The 15,304-nt window shown below is 42.5% G+C and overlaps 1 protein-coding gene across 2 annotated transcripts in view; it reads right to left on the reverse strand.

The window, feature by feature from the left end:
• Positions 1-15,304, reverse strand: part of LOC115222692 (kinesin-like protein KIF26B) — a 141,192-nt gene that overhangs the window by 105,976 nt on the left and 19,912 nt on the right. The gene's annotated exons all lie outside the window — the stretch shown is intronic.

Below are 15,304 nucleotides of genomic sequence, written 5' to 3' on the forward strand. Positions count from 1 at the left end.
AGCTTGCTAAACAACCACATGGTTCCGGGTTCAGTCCCACTGCGTGGCATCTTGGGTAAGTGTCTTCTACTATAGCCCCGGGCCGACCAAAGCCTTGTGAGTGGATTTGGTAGACGGAAACTGAAAGAAGCCCAACGTGTTCTTTTTTTAGACAGTAGATATAATTTTAGAAAATAAGGGATCCATGGTCCTTTTTTTAGACAGTAGATATGATTTTAGAAAATAAGGAATTCATGGCCCTTTTTTAAGACTGTAGGTATGATTTGAGAATATAAGGAATTCAGGGCCCTTTTTTAAGACTGTAGGTATGATTTGACAAAATAAGGAATCCATGGCCCTTTTTTAAGCCTGTAGGTATGATTTGAGAAAATAAGGAATCCATAGCCCTTTTTTAAGACAGTAGGTATGATTTGAGAAAATAAGGATTCCATGGCCCTTTTTTAAGAGTGTAGGTATGATTTGACAAAATAAGAAATTTATGGCCCTTTTTTAAGACTGTAGGTATGATTTGACAAAATAAGAAATTTATGGCCCTTTTTTAAGACTGTAGGTATGATTTGACAAAATAAGGAATCCATGGCCCTTTTTTAAGACTGTAGGTATGATTTGACAAAATAAGAAATTTATGGCCCTTTTTTTTAAGACTGTAGGTATGATTTGACAAAATAAGGAATCCAGGGCCCTTTTTTAAGACTGTAGGTATGATTTGAGAAAATAAGAAACTCAGGGCCCTTTTTTAAGACTGTAGGTATGATTTGACAAAATAAGGAATCCAGGGCCCTTTTTTAAGACTGTAGGTATGATTTGAGAAAATAAGAAACTCAGGGCCCTTTTTTAAGACTGTAGGTATGATTTGACAAAATAAGGAATCCATGGCCCTTTTTTAAGACAGTAGGTATGATTTGAGAATATAAGGAATTTAGGGTTCTGTTTTAAGTCAGTAGGTTTGATTTGAAGGAATCCTTGTTCTTATTTAAGACAGTAGGTATGATTTGAGAAAGGAAAGAATCAGGGTAGATGGATGCCCTAGATAAGGTATTGAAGCATGACCTTCGAAATTTGGGTCTCGCGGAGACGGTCACAGGAGACTGATATATTTAGTGATGTGCTAGGACTGAGAAAACCCAACAAATAAATTGAGTTCACAGCTGTAACCTACACCAGCCTCTCGTATCCAGCCCTTTCAAATTTACCTTGGATCGTGGGGCAACTTGCTGTGATGAGGTGACTTGTTGAGTCAAGTACATCAAAATCACAATCAAATAATAATCAAATGGAAATTGTCGTTGCGTGCCCCGTGTGGGAGGCACATAAAAGGCACCAACCAATCGTGGATGATGCCAGACACCTCTGGCCCCTAAATTGGTGGCACATAAAAAGCACCAACCGATCATGGTTGATACCAGATCCCTCTGGCACTTGTGTTGGTGGCACATAAAAAGCACCAACCGATCATGGTTGATACCAGATCCCTCTGGCACTTGTGTTGGTGGCACATAAAAAGCACCGACCGATCGTAGCTGTTGCCAGCCACCTCTGGCCCCTAAATTGGTGGCACATAAAAAAGCACCAACCGATCATGGTTGATTCCAGATCTCTCTCGCCCCTAAATTGGTGGAACTTAAAAAGCACCAAGCGATCATGGTTGATGTCAGACCCCTCTTGTCCCTAAATTGGTGGCACATAAAAAGCACCAACCGATCGTGGTTGATTCCAGATCTCTCTCGCCCCTAAATTGGTGGCACATAATAAGCACCAACAAAACATGGTTGATGTCAGAAGCCTCTGGCCCCTAAATTGATGGCACATAAAAAGCACCAACCGATCATGGTTGATACCAGATCCCTCTGTCCCCTAAATTGGAGGCACATAAAAAGCACCAACACATCCCTCTGGTCCCTAAATTGGTGGCACATAAAAAGCACCAACAGATCCCTCTGGTCCCTAAATTGGTGGCACATAAAAAGCACCAACACATCCCTATGTCCCCAAAATTGGTGGCACATAAAAAGCACCAACAGATCCTTCTGGTCCCTAAATTGGTGGCACATAAAAAGCACCAACAGATCCCTCTGGTCCCTAAATTGGTGGCACATATAAAGCACCAACAGATCCCTCTGGTCCCTAAATTGGTGGCACATAAAAAGCACCAACAGATCCCTCTGGGGCTAAATTGGTGGCACATAAAAAGCACCAACAGATCCCTCTGGGCCCTAAATTGGTGGCACATAAAAAGCACCAACAGATCCCTCTGGTCCCTAATTGGTAGCACATAAAAAGCACCAACAGATCGTGCTGGTCCCTAAATTGGTGGTGCATAAAAAGCACCAACAGATCCCTCTGGTCCCTAAATTGGTGGCACATAAAAAGCACCAACCGATCATGGTTGATGCCAGATCCCTCTGTCCCCTAAATTGGTGGCACATAAAAAGCACCAACACATCCCTCTGGTCCCTATTTTGGTGGCACATAAAAAGCACCAACAGATCCCTCTGGTCCCTAAATTGGTGGCACATAAAAAGCACCAACAGATCCCGCTGGTCCCTAAATTGGTGGCACATAAAAAGCACCAACAGATCCCTCTGGTCCCTAAATTGGTGGCACATAAAAAGCACCAACAGATCCCTCTGGTCCCTAAATTGGTGGCACATAAAAAGCACCAACCGATCATGGTTGATACCAGATCACTCTAGCCCCTAAATTGGTGGCACATAAAAAGCACCAACCGATCGTGGTTTATGCCAGATCTCTCTCGCCCCTAAATTGGTGGCACATAAAAAGCACCAACCGATCATGGGTGATTCCAGATCCCTCTGGTACTTGCACATTATATTTGCTATAATATTTGCAGCATTAAATAAAATGTTTATAGTATGAAACAATTGTACTAAACTACTGATCCATTCTTGTTGCTTATTTCTCGGTTATATATATATATATACTCTTTTACTCTTTTACTTGTTTCAGTCATTTGACTGCGGCCATGCTGGAGCACCGCCTTTAGTCGAGCAAATCGACCTCGGGGCTTATTCTTTGTAAGCCCAGTACTGATTCTATCGGTCTCTTTTTGCCGAACCGCTAAGTGACGGGGACCGTAAACACACCAGCATCGGTTGTCAAGCAATGCTAGCGGGACAAACACACACACAACACACACACACACACATATATATATACATATATACATATATACGACAGGCTTCTTTCAGTTTCCGTCTGCCAAATCAACTCACAAGGCTTTATATATATACTAGCAGTATCGCCCGGCGTTGCTCAGGTTGTAAGGGAAATAACTATAAAGCATTTTTAGAGAGGTTATAGCCAAAAAATAGCAAAAAAATGGAAAAAAATGATGTGTAAATTTTTTTTAGTTAAAAAAGGTGGAGTTGCGTCCCCTAGACAGTTTGCGGTTGTGTTTCTGATCTCGACCCATGTCGAATTTATCGATTTTTTTCAGAACTGGGGAACTTTTCAAAATTTTCGCTGCGTTAGTTTTGAATTAGACATTGGGGCTATGTGTGTGTCAAGTTTCATCAGAATCGGTTGCAAGCCGTGGTCAGGGTGAGGGTACAAGCAAACAGACACACAGAAACACGCACAGACAAACTGCCGTTTATATATAGATGAGATATATATGTATACTCTTTTACTCTTTTACTTGTTTCAGTCATTTGAGTGTGGCCATGCTGGAGCACCGCCTTTAGTCAAGCAAATCGACCCCAGTACTTATTCTATCGGTCTCTTTGCCGAACCGCTAAGTGACAGGAACGTAAACACACCAGCATCGTTTGTCAAGCAATGCTAGGGGGACAAACACAGACACACAAACATACACACACATACATATATATATATATATATATATATACGACGGGCTTCTTTCAGTTTCCGTCTACCAAATCCACTCACAAGGCATTGGTCGGCCCGGGGCTATAGCAGAAGACACTTGCCCAAGGTGCCACGCAGTGGGACTTAACCCGGAACCATGTGGTTGGTCAGCAAGCTACCTACCACACAGCATAACAAGATAACAAAAGAAAGAAAGAGACCTCAAATTAATGTTACAATTACTCAATAGTCAAGATTCATAGCGTTTTTTTCGGATGGCCACAGTGTGTATGCAGCATTAACACACACATACATGTGTGTATGCAACATTCACACGCACACACACCACACACACGTGTACGCAACCTTCACACACACACATACACACACACACACGTGTGTATGCAACCTTCAAACATACACACACCACACACACGTGTAAGCAACATTCACACAGGCAAACACACCACACACACGTGTGTATGCAACCTTCACACACACACACACACCACACACACGTGTGTATGCAACCTTCACACATACACACACACATACACGTGTGTATGCAGCATTCACACACGCACACACACCACACACACGTGTGTATGCAACCTTCAAACATACACACACCACACACACGTGTAAGCAACATTCACACACACACACACCACACACACGTGTGTATGCAACCTTCACACATACACACACACACACACACATACATGTGTGTATGCAACCTTCAAGCATACACACACCACGCACACGTGTACGCAAACTTCATACGCACACAGTGTGTACGCAGCTTTCACATACACACACATGTGTACGCAACCTTCACACATATACATACACACACCACAAACACACACACACCGCACGCACCACACACACACACACATACGTGTACGCATCCTTCACACACACATAAGCACACACACACCACATACACGTGTACGCAACCTTCACAAACACACACACACCGCACACACACACACGTGTACACAACATTCACACACACACACCACACACACACACGTGTACGCAACATTCACACACACACACACATGCTCACACCAGTTTATATATCTACACCCCTCCCTCCGCACACACACATACAAACACACACACACACACACAAACACACACACACAAACACACACACGTGTACGCAACCTTCACAAACACACACACAACAAACACACACACACACACACGTGTACGCCACCTTCACACACACACACCACACACACGTGTGCGCAACATTCACAACACACACACACACACACCAGTTTATATACCTACACCCCTCCCTCCGCACACACCACACACCGCACACACACACGTGTACGCAACCTTCACAAACACACACACCACAAACACACACATACCGCACACACGTTTGTACGCAACCTTCACACACACACCACACACCACACACACACACGTGTACGCCACCTTCACACACAGACACACACACCACACACACATGTGTACGCCACCTTCACACATACACACACACACACCACAAACACACACACACCGCACACACACACACACCGCACACACACACATACACCACACACACATATGTATGCAACCTTCACACACACCACACACACGTGTGTACGCAATCTTCACACACACACACATGTGTACACAACCTTCACACATACACACACCACACACACACGTGTACGTAACCTTCGCACACACACACACCAGTTTATATACCTACACCCCTCCCTCCGCACCCACACAAACACATACACACACCGCACACACACACACGTGTGTACGCAACCTTCACACATACAAACACACACCGCACACACACACGTGTACGCCACCTTCACACATACACACACACACCGCACACACACACACACACACCAGTTTCTATACCTACACCCCTTCCTCCGCACACACACACACACCACAAACACACACACACACCATACACACACACACGCACACACACACCGCACACACACCAGTTTATATACCTACACCCCTCCCTCCGCACACACCACACACCGCACACACACACACGTGTACGCAACATTCACACACACACACACACTCACACCAGTTTATATACCTACACCCCTCCCTCCTCACAAACACACACACACACACCACACAAACACACACACATAACACACACCACGTGTACACAACATTCACACACACCACACACACATACCACACACACACACACACCGCACACACACACACACGTATACACACACACGTGTACACAACCTTCACACACACAAACACACACACACACACGCACACGGCCGAACGCACATCCACACATCCACAAGCCACACTGCCGTTCACAAACACGTAACTATGCGCAGGCGAAAGGATGTTGTTCCCATGACAACAGCTAATCTCCTTAATTAGATGGGAAACGTGTGAGCAGATGAGTCATCGCCTGTGATGAGGATATTTAGAAAGTTATTATCACCATGGTGATGGTGATGGTGGGAGAGATGTTGACAGATGCCTGCTTCTCCTATCAATAAAATCCCACAGTGTGACCTGCCGAAAACTAAGGTCACGCCAGGTCACTTCGTAGGAGTGGCTGTGTGGTAAGTAGCTTGTTTACCAACCACATGGTTCCGGGTTCAGTCCCACTGCGTGGCAACTTGGGCAAGTGTCTTCTGCTATAGCCCTGGGCCGACCAAAGCCTTGTGAGTGGATTTGGTAGACGGAAACCGAAAGAAGCCCGTCGTATACATGTGTATAGGTGTAGGAGTGGCTGTGTGGTAGGTAGCTTGTTTACCAACCACATGGTTCTGGTTCAGTCCCACTGCGTGGAATCTTGGGCAAGTGTCTTCTGCTATAGCCTCGGGCCGACCAAAGCCTTCTGAGTGGATTTGGTAGACGGAAACTGAAAGAAGCCCGTCGTATATATGTATATATATATGTATATATGTATATAGGCGCAGGAGTGACTGTGTGGTAAGTAGCTTGTTTACCAACCACATGGTTCCGGGTTCAGTCCCACTGCGTGGCAACTTGGGAAAGTGTCTTCTGCTATAGCCTCGGGCCGACCAAAGCCTTGTGAGTGGATTTGGTAGACGGAAACCGAAAGAAGCCCGTCGTATACATGTATATAGGTGTAGGAGTGGCTGTGTGGTAGGTAGCTTGTTTACGAACCACATGAATCCGGGTCCAGTCCCACTGCGTGGCATCTTGGGCAAGTGTCTTCTGCTATAGCCTCGGGCCGACCAAAGCCTTGTGAGTGGATTTGGTAGATGGAAACTGAAAGAAGACCATCGTATATATATGTACAGGCGTAGGAGTGGCTGTGTGGTAAGTAGCTTGCTTACCAACCACATGGTTCCGGGTTCAATCCCACTGCGTGGCACCTTGGGCAAGTGTCTTCTCCTATAGCCTCGGGCCGACCAAAGCCTTCTGAGTGGATTTGGTAGACGGAAACTGAAAGAAGCCCGTCGTATATAAGTATATATATATGGCTGTGTGGTAAGTAGCTTGTTTACCAACCACATGGTTCCGGGTTCAGTCCCACTGCGTGGCACCTTGGGCAACTGTCTTCTACTATAGCCTTTCAGTTTTCGCCTACCAAATCCACTCACAAGGCTTTGGTCGGCCCGGGGCTATAGCAGAAGACACTTGCCCAAGATGCCACGCAGTGGGACTGAACCGGAAACATGTGATTGGTTAGCAAGCTACTTACCACACAGCCACTCCTACACCTATATATATATATATATATACATATATACGACAGTCTTCTTTCAGTTTCCGTCTACCAAATCCACTCAAAAGCATTGGTCAGCCCGGGGCTATAGCAGAAGACACTTGCCCAAGATGCCACGCAGTGGGACTGAACCCGGAACCATGTGGTTGGTTAGCAAGCTACTTACCACACAGCCACTCCTACACCTATATATATATACATATACATATATACGACAGGCTTCTTTCAGTTTCCGTCTACCAAATCCACTCACAAGGCTTGGTCGGCCCGGGGCTATAGCAGAAGACACTTGCCCAAGATGCCACGCAGTGGGACTGAACCCGGAACCATGTGGTTGGTTAGCAAGCTTCTTAACACACAGCCACTCCTATGCCTATATATATATATATATATATACGATGGGCTTCTTTCAGTTTCCGTCTACCAAATCCACTCACAAGGCATTGGTCGGCCCGGGGCTATAGCAGAAGACACTTGCCCAAGATGCCACGCAGTGGGACTGAACCCGGAACCATGTGGTTGGTTAGCAAGCTACTTACCACACAGCCACTACTGCGCGTATTCTCTTCAGATATATTTAAAAAAAAGCAAAACAATACAGTTTTGTTTGAAAGAATTAAAAAGAAAAGGGGCACAAAAGGGCAACAATTAAAAAAAAGCTAGATGAAGCGACCGTATCTGTCAGAAGCGTAAATGTCAAGTCGACTGTGAACATAAAAGAATATTTGACAATGAAAAAACTCGACGAGGACGGCGAGGATGGCGGTTATGGCATTAATAACAGTGATGGGTGGCGCAATGGCGTAGTGGCGCAGTGGCCTACTCGTCTAGCCAGCGGTGGTTGGGGTGGCGTCATTCGAAGGATTAAACAATGCGAAGGGCATTGTGACCAGCGATGTGTGTAACAGCATCTGATAGCCTGGTCGATCACGGGATATATATATATATATATATATATATATATATATATATATATATATAGATATATATATCTTGAGGCGCAATGGCCCAGTGGTTAGGGCAGCGGACTCGCGGTCGGGAGGATCGCGGTTTCGATTCCCAGACCGGCATTGTGAGTGTTTATTGAGCGAAAAACACCTCTAAAAGCTCCACGAGGCTCCGGCACGGGGTGGGTGGCGATCCCTGCTGTACTCTTTCGCCCGAACTTTCAAAGGGCATTGTGACCAGCGATTTGTGTAACAACATCTGATGGCTGGTTCCGTCACGGTGATCACGGTGATATAATATATATATATATGTATATATATGTATATGTATATATCTTGAGGCGCAATGGTCCAGTGGTTAGGGCAGCGGACTCGCGGTTATAGGATCGCGGTTTCGATTCCCAAGACCGGGCATTGTGAGTGTTTATTGAGTGAAAACACCTAAAGCTCCACGAGGCTCCGGCAGGGGGTGCTGGCGATCCCTGCTGTACTCTTTCACCACAACTTTCCCTCACTCTTTCTTCTGTTGGCCTGCTCGCTTAGCCAGCGGGGTGGCGTCATTTGAAGGCTAAAACAATGCGAAGTGCATTGTGACCAGCGATGGTCGGTCACGGTGATATATATATATATGCCTTGTGAGTGGATTAGGTAGAAGCCTGTCGTATATATATTATATATATATATATACGACAGGCTTCTACCAAATCCACTCACAAGGCATTGGTCGACCCGGGGCTACAGCAGAAGACACTTGCCCAAGATGCCACGCAGTGGGACCGAACCTGGAACCATGGGGTTGGTTAGCAAGCTACTTACCACACAGCCACTCCTGTGCCTATATACATATATACGACGGGCTTCCTTCAGTTTCCGTCTACCAAATCCACTCACAAGGCATTGGTCGACCCGGGGCTACAGCAGAAGACACTTGCCCAAGATGCCACGCAGTGGGACCGAACCTGGAACCATGGGGTTGGTTAGCAAGCTACTTACCACACAGCCACTCCTGCACCTATATACATATATACGACGGGCTTCTTTCAGTTTCCGTCGGCCCGAGGCTATAGTAGAAGACACCCACCCAAGATGTCACGCAGTGAGACCGAACCTGGAACCATGTGGTTGTAAGCAAGCTACTTACCACACAGCCACTCCTACGCCTATATATATATATATATTATATATATATATATATATATATATATATATATATAATGTATATATAAACACACACATATATATAATATATAATTATATATATATATAATATATATATATATATATATATATATATATATATACGACAGGCTTCTTTCAGTTTCCGTCTACCAAATCCACTCATAGGCTTGGTCGGCCCGGGGCTATAGTAGAAGACACTCACAAGGCTTTATATATATATATATATATATATATACTCTTTTACTCTTTTACTTGTTTCAGTCATTTGACTGCGGCCATGCTGGAGCACCGCCTGTAGTCGAGCAAATCGATGGTGGGACTTATTCTTTTTAAGCCCAGTACTTATTCTATCAGTCTCTTTTGCCGAACCGCTAAGTGACGTGGACGTAAACACACGAGTATCGGTTGTCAAGCAATGCTAGGGGGACAAACACACACACACACATACATATATATATTTATACATATATACGACAGGCTTCTTTCAGTTTCCGTCTACGAAATCCACCCACAAGGCTTTGGTCGGCCCGTGGCTATAGCAGAAGACACTTGCCCAAGATGCCACGCAATGGGACTGAACCCGGAACCATGTGGTTGGTAAACAAGCTACTTACCACACAGCCACTCCTACACCTATGACCTTTGACCATCGACTATTCAAATGGTTTTAGAAAGTTCAAAGGTCACGCTGGACTTTCTAAGCTTTCAATTCTTCATGACCTTTGACCTGAGACTATTTAAATGGTTTTAGAAAGTTCAAAGGTCAGGCTTGACTCTGTAAGGTTTTAATTCCTGAATGACCTTTGGCCTCAAAACTGCAGTCCGTGAGAATCACTTAGGTTTACGAGAGAGGGATGACCTCCCTTTGCATATACCTTAATGGCATAGAAAGTGTGCCTAAAGCCGGCTGGAGAAGATGATCTCCTGGGGCTAAAAAGATACAGTATCACCCACCCTTTGTGGTTAGCCATATTGAGATGGCTATTATACTTTACATTATCGAGCGATTACTGTTTACACCTCGTTCTGAGATTTAATAATGCTTGCAGACAGTTTTTCGAAACCAGTGACGGAAGTTACTGGAAAAACGATATAAAGATTTGCATTGGGACCCCCTTCATCGGCAATCGGTGATTGCCGTACGCCGAAGACAGGCAAATACCTAGAAACTGCCTTCCGTGCGTATCACTTAGGTTGACGAGAGAGGGATGACCTTCCTTTGCGAATACCTTAAGGGCACAGATAGTGTGTCTAAAGCCAGCTGGAGTCGATGATCTCCTGGGGCTAAAAGGCTACAGGAACACCCATCCTTAGTGGTTAGCCATATTGAAATGGCTATTATACTTTACATTGTCGAGAGGTTACTGTTTACATCTCGTTCTGAGATTTAATAATGGTATTATTTTATTGTTTAATTGGGACTTTATTTTACTGACCCCGAAAGGGTGAAAAGCTGAGTTTGACCTCGGCGGGATTTGAACTCACAAATAGCGATAGCAAAATACCACAAAGCATGTTTTTCCGACGCTCTAACGATTCTGCTTAAGATGACTGCTGCGAGCCGCGATACCAGTGCCGGTGACACGTAAGCGTACCATCCGATAGTGACCGTTGCCAGCGCCGTCCTGACTGGCTTCCGTGCCGGTGGCACGTAAAAAGCACTATCCGATCGTGGCCGTTGCCGCCTAGACTGGTCCCCGTGCTGGTGGGACGTAAAAAGCACCATCCGATACTGGCCGTTGCCAGCGCCGCCCCAACTGGCCCTCGTGCCGGTGGCACGTAAAAAGCACCATCCATCCGTGGCCGTTTACCAACCCCATCTGGCACCTGTGCGGGTGGCACGTAAAAAGCACCCACTACACTCACGGAGTGGTTGGCGTTAGGAAGGGCATCCAGCCGTAGAAACACTGCCAGATGAGACTGGGTCTGGTGCAGCCTTCTGGTTTCCCAGACCCCAGTTGAACCGTCCAGCCCATGCTAGCATGGAAAGCGGACGCTAAACGATGATATGATGATATATTAAATATATATATATATATATATATATATATATAGATATATATAGTATATATATATATATATACTAATATATATATATATATACATATATATGTAGCATCCACGACCTCCACGGAGTGGTTGGCGTTAGGAAGGGCATCCAGCTGTGAAACATGCCAGATCAGACTGGGTCTGGTGCAGCCTCTGGCTGCCCAGACCCCAGTTGAACCGTCCAGCCCATGCTAGCATGGAAAGCGGAGACGCTAAACGATGAGATGATGATGAATATATAAATAATTAAAAATATATATATATATATATATATATATATATATATATATATATATATATATATATATATATATAATATATATATATAATATGTAGCATCCACTACACTCACGGAGTGGTTGGCGTTAGGAAGGGCATCCAGCCGTAGAAACACTGCCAGATCAGACTGGGTCTGGTGCAGCCTTCTGGTTTCCCAGACCCCAGTTGAACCGTCCAACCCATGCTAGCACGGAGAACGGACGCTAAATGATGATGATGACGATGATGAAGGGGAGAAGTGGGTGGAAGTATATATGGCAGGGGATGATAGTTATTCGTATGCTAGCCACAAAGACGCTCTGATGAGTGATAACGCAAATATATGCCGAAGCACGAACGCACACAGATCTATGTTTGTTTATATACAAAGTAAAATATAAACGTTATTTTAACAATGAATCATCGAAAAGTATTGATAATAGTAAGCGAATATGAACGGCAATTAACGAGATATTAAAATTAATCCTTTATAAAACGCATATGAAAAACATGAGGGCCTTGTTTGAATAATTACAAATGAAATGTTTAAATGCGAAACATAAATATATAATAAACCATTCTATATTCATTCTACGCAAGTGTGATTATAGACAATGATTGCTTGACATTTTCGAATTATATCAGTCGAATGATATTTATAAATTGGCCAGTTATACGCAGATTATGGGTTTCTGCCCGTCACTGCAAACCTATTAAACATTCGACAGTAAACAGAACTCCTATGGTGAACCGAGACCTAATTTCTGAATGATGAAGTAAAAATGGTAAGGTTACGACGTGGTCAAATACAAAATTAATCTATATATATAAAAATGAGAACGTGTGTTTGTCTGTCTGTCAGTGTGTTGCCCTAAAACTTGAGAACTACACAACCAATTTCATTCAAATTTTACACATGCCTTACTTAGGATCCGGGGAGTGTCATCGGCAAAAAATATTTTAACTATTTCCTAGGGCGAGCCCACAGCAATATCATATCTTCTCCACGGACGATTCCCTAAAACTTGAGAAACTAAAACCAATTCATTCAAATTTTACACATACCTTATAGGGTCGGGGGAGTGTCATCGGCAAAAAAATGTTCAACTTCTTGCCTAGGGCGAGCCCATAGCAATATCATATCTTCTCCACGACGATTCCCTAAAACTTGAGAACTACACAACCAATTTGATATATCTTCTCCACTACGATTCCCTAAAACTTGAGAACTACACAACCAATTTCATTAAAATTTTACACATGCCTTACTTAGGGTCCGGGAAGTGTCATCGGCAAAAATTAACTTTTTGCCTAGGGCGAGCCCACAGCAATATCATATCTTCTCCACTACGATTCCCTAAAACTTGAGAACTACAAAACCAATTTCATTTAAAATTTTACACTTGCCTTACTTAGGGTCCATGTAGTTTCACGGGCAAAAAAAAATGTTCAACTTCTTGCCTAGAGCGAGCCCATAGAAATATTATATCTTCTCCACTACGATTCCCTAAAACTTGAGAACTACAAAACCAATTCCATTCAAACTTTACACATGCCTTACTTAGGGTTCGGGGAGTGTCATCGGCAAAAAAAATGTTCAACTTCTTGCCTAGAGCGAGCCCATAGCAATATCATATCTTCTCCACTATTTCAGTATTACGTGTTAAAAGTGAAACAAAAATATTTCTCTATTTTATGTCAGATGCTTTCACTTTAACAATAAAAATAAAAATAACAATTGAATTATATGTAGTAAGTAATAATTAAAATCAAACTAAAGTATAATATAATCGTAACATACAAAGTAAAAATAGCAATTGGTATAAAATTGCATCAATGATTTGAACTTGAATAAGTGGTTCACATGAATGGGATAAATAAAAATAAAATTAGCGTGCAGAAATGGAATAGTCCAGATGGATAATAAAAAATTAAATTAAAGAAAAGACTATTGTCTATAAAGTATACAATGTAGAGCTAACAATTCCAGTCTGTTATATATTTTGAGTATTGTTATCACTAGCGATACCAAGATATAACTTTGTATTTTGCATTTTATGTGTAGATGTATATATATAGAGGTACATGTAATATGTACACATATATATATACACATATATACATGCACTAGCACTATGACCCGGTAAAGACGGGTCATAATGCTAGTATATATATATATATATATATATATATATATATACCTCGCCAAGATAAATATTGAAACCACCTGATGAATGACTGTAACTTGAAAATTTAAAGAAATTAACAGCCATGAAACTATCGTAGTGATATGTTAATTATATTTTTTAAATAATTTTGTTATATATTTAAATAATATAAATGAAATAATCTTATGTATTGGCTTAAGTTTTTCATTGTATGATTTGCCTAATAGTGGTTTTGTCTCTAATTTAATATAATATAATATTTTACTATAAAATTGGATTCAATCCTAAATCTGATTTTTCCCTGTAAGATTGGATTTATTCCCTAATATTTTATTATATATATATATATATATATATATGTATATAAATTAAAAATAAAATTAGCGTGCAGAAATGGAATAGTCCAGATGGATAATAAAGAATTAAATTAAAGAAAAGACTATTGTCTATAAGGTATACAATGTAGGGAGAAAAAAAGATTTGAACACATGGAGGAAAGCACCGTCGAAAAGTGTCTTGGTGCGACTATGAAAGATATCTAACCAGAGGCGGTAAATTCGCCACAATAGAAGCAAGGTTCGAGTCAACGGAGCGTGTAAGGGAGTACTCGACTCGAACCTTGCAAAGTGGAAATATTTTATTTTTTCCTTTATATCTGGGATAGAAGTAGAGGTAGGCTGGATTGTAGCCCCACTTCTATACAAGAGGGAGGACAAGATACAATTGATCGAAATTACAAGAGACGGGGCTACAATTCCAGTCTGTTATATATTTTGAATATTGTTATCACTAGCGATATCAAGATATCAAGAGGAAATGGTGTTTTCACGCAGGGAAAGGAATATTTAGGAAAATGTGTTGCTGAAAATGCACTTAAATTTCAAAAATTCGTAAATGTTTGAAATACATTTCTTTACATACTAGCAGTATCGCCTGGCGTTGCTCGGGTTTGTAAGGGAAATAACTATATAAGCATTTTTAGAGATGTAACGTATAATAGCCATCTCAATATGGCTAACCACAAGGGGGGGTGTTACTGTAGCTTTTTACGTTCTGAGATTTAGTAATACATTTTTAGAGTTACTTCCCTTCTTTAAACCGAGCGAAAATGCATTAAAAATACGGAAAAATTATGGTAAATT

The sequence above is a fragment of the Octopus sinensis genome, linkage group LG20 (assembly GCF_006345805.1).
Source record: "Octopus sinensis linkage group LG20, ASM634580v1, whole genome shotgun sequence".
Taxonomy (NCBI): Eukaryota; Metazoa; Mollusca; class Cephalopoda; order Octopoda; family Octopodidae; genus Octopus; species Octopus sinensis.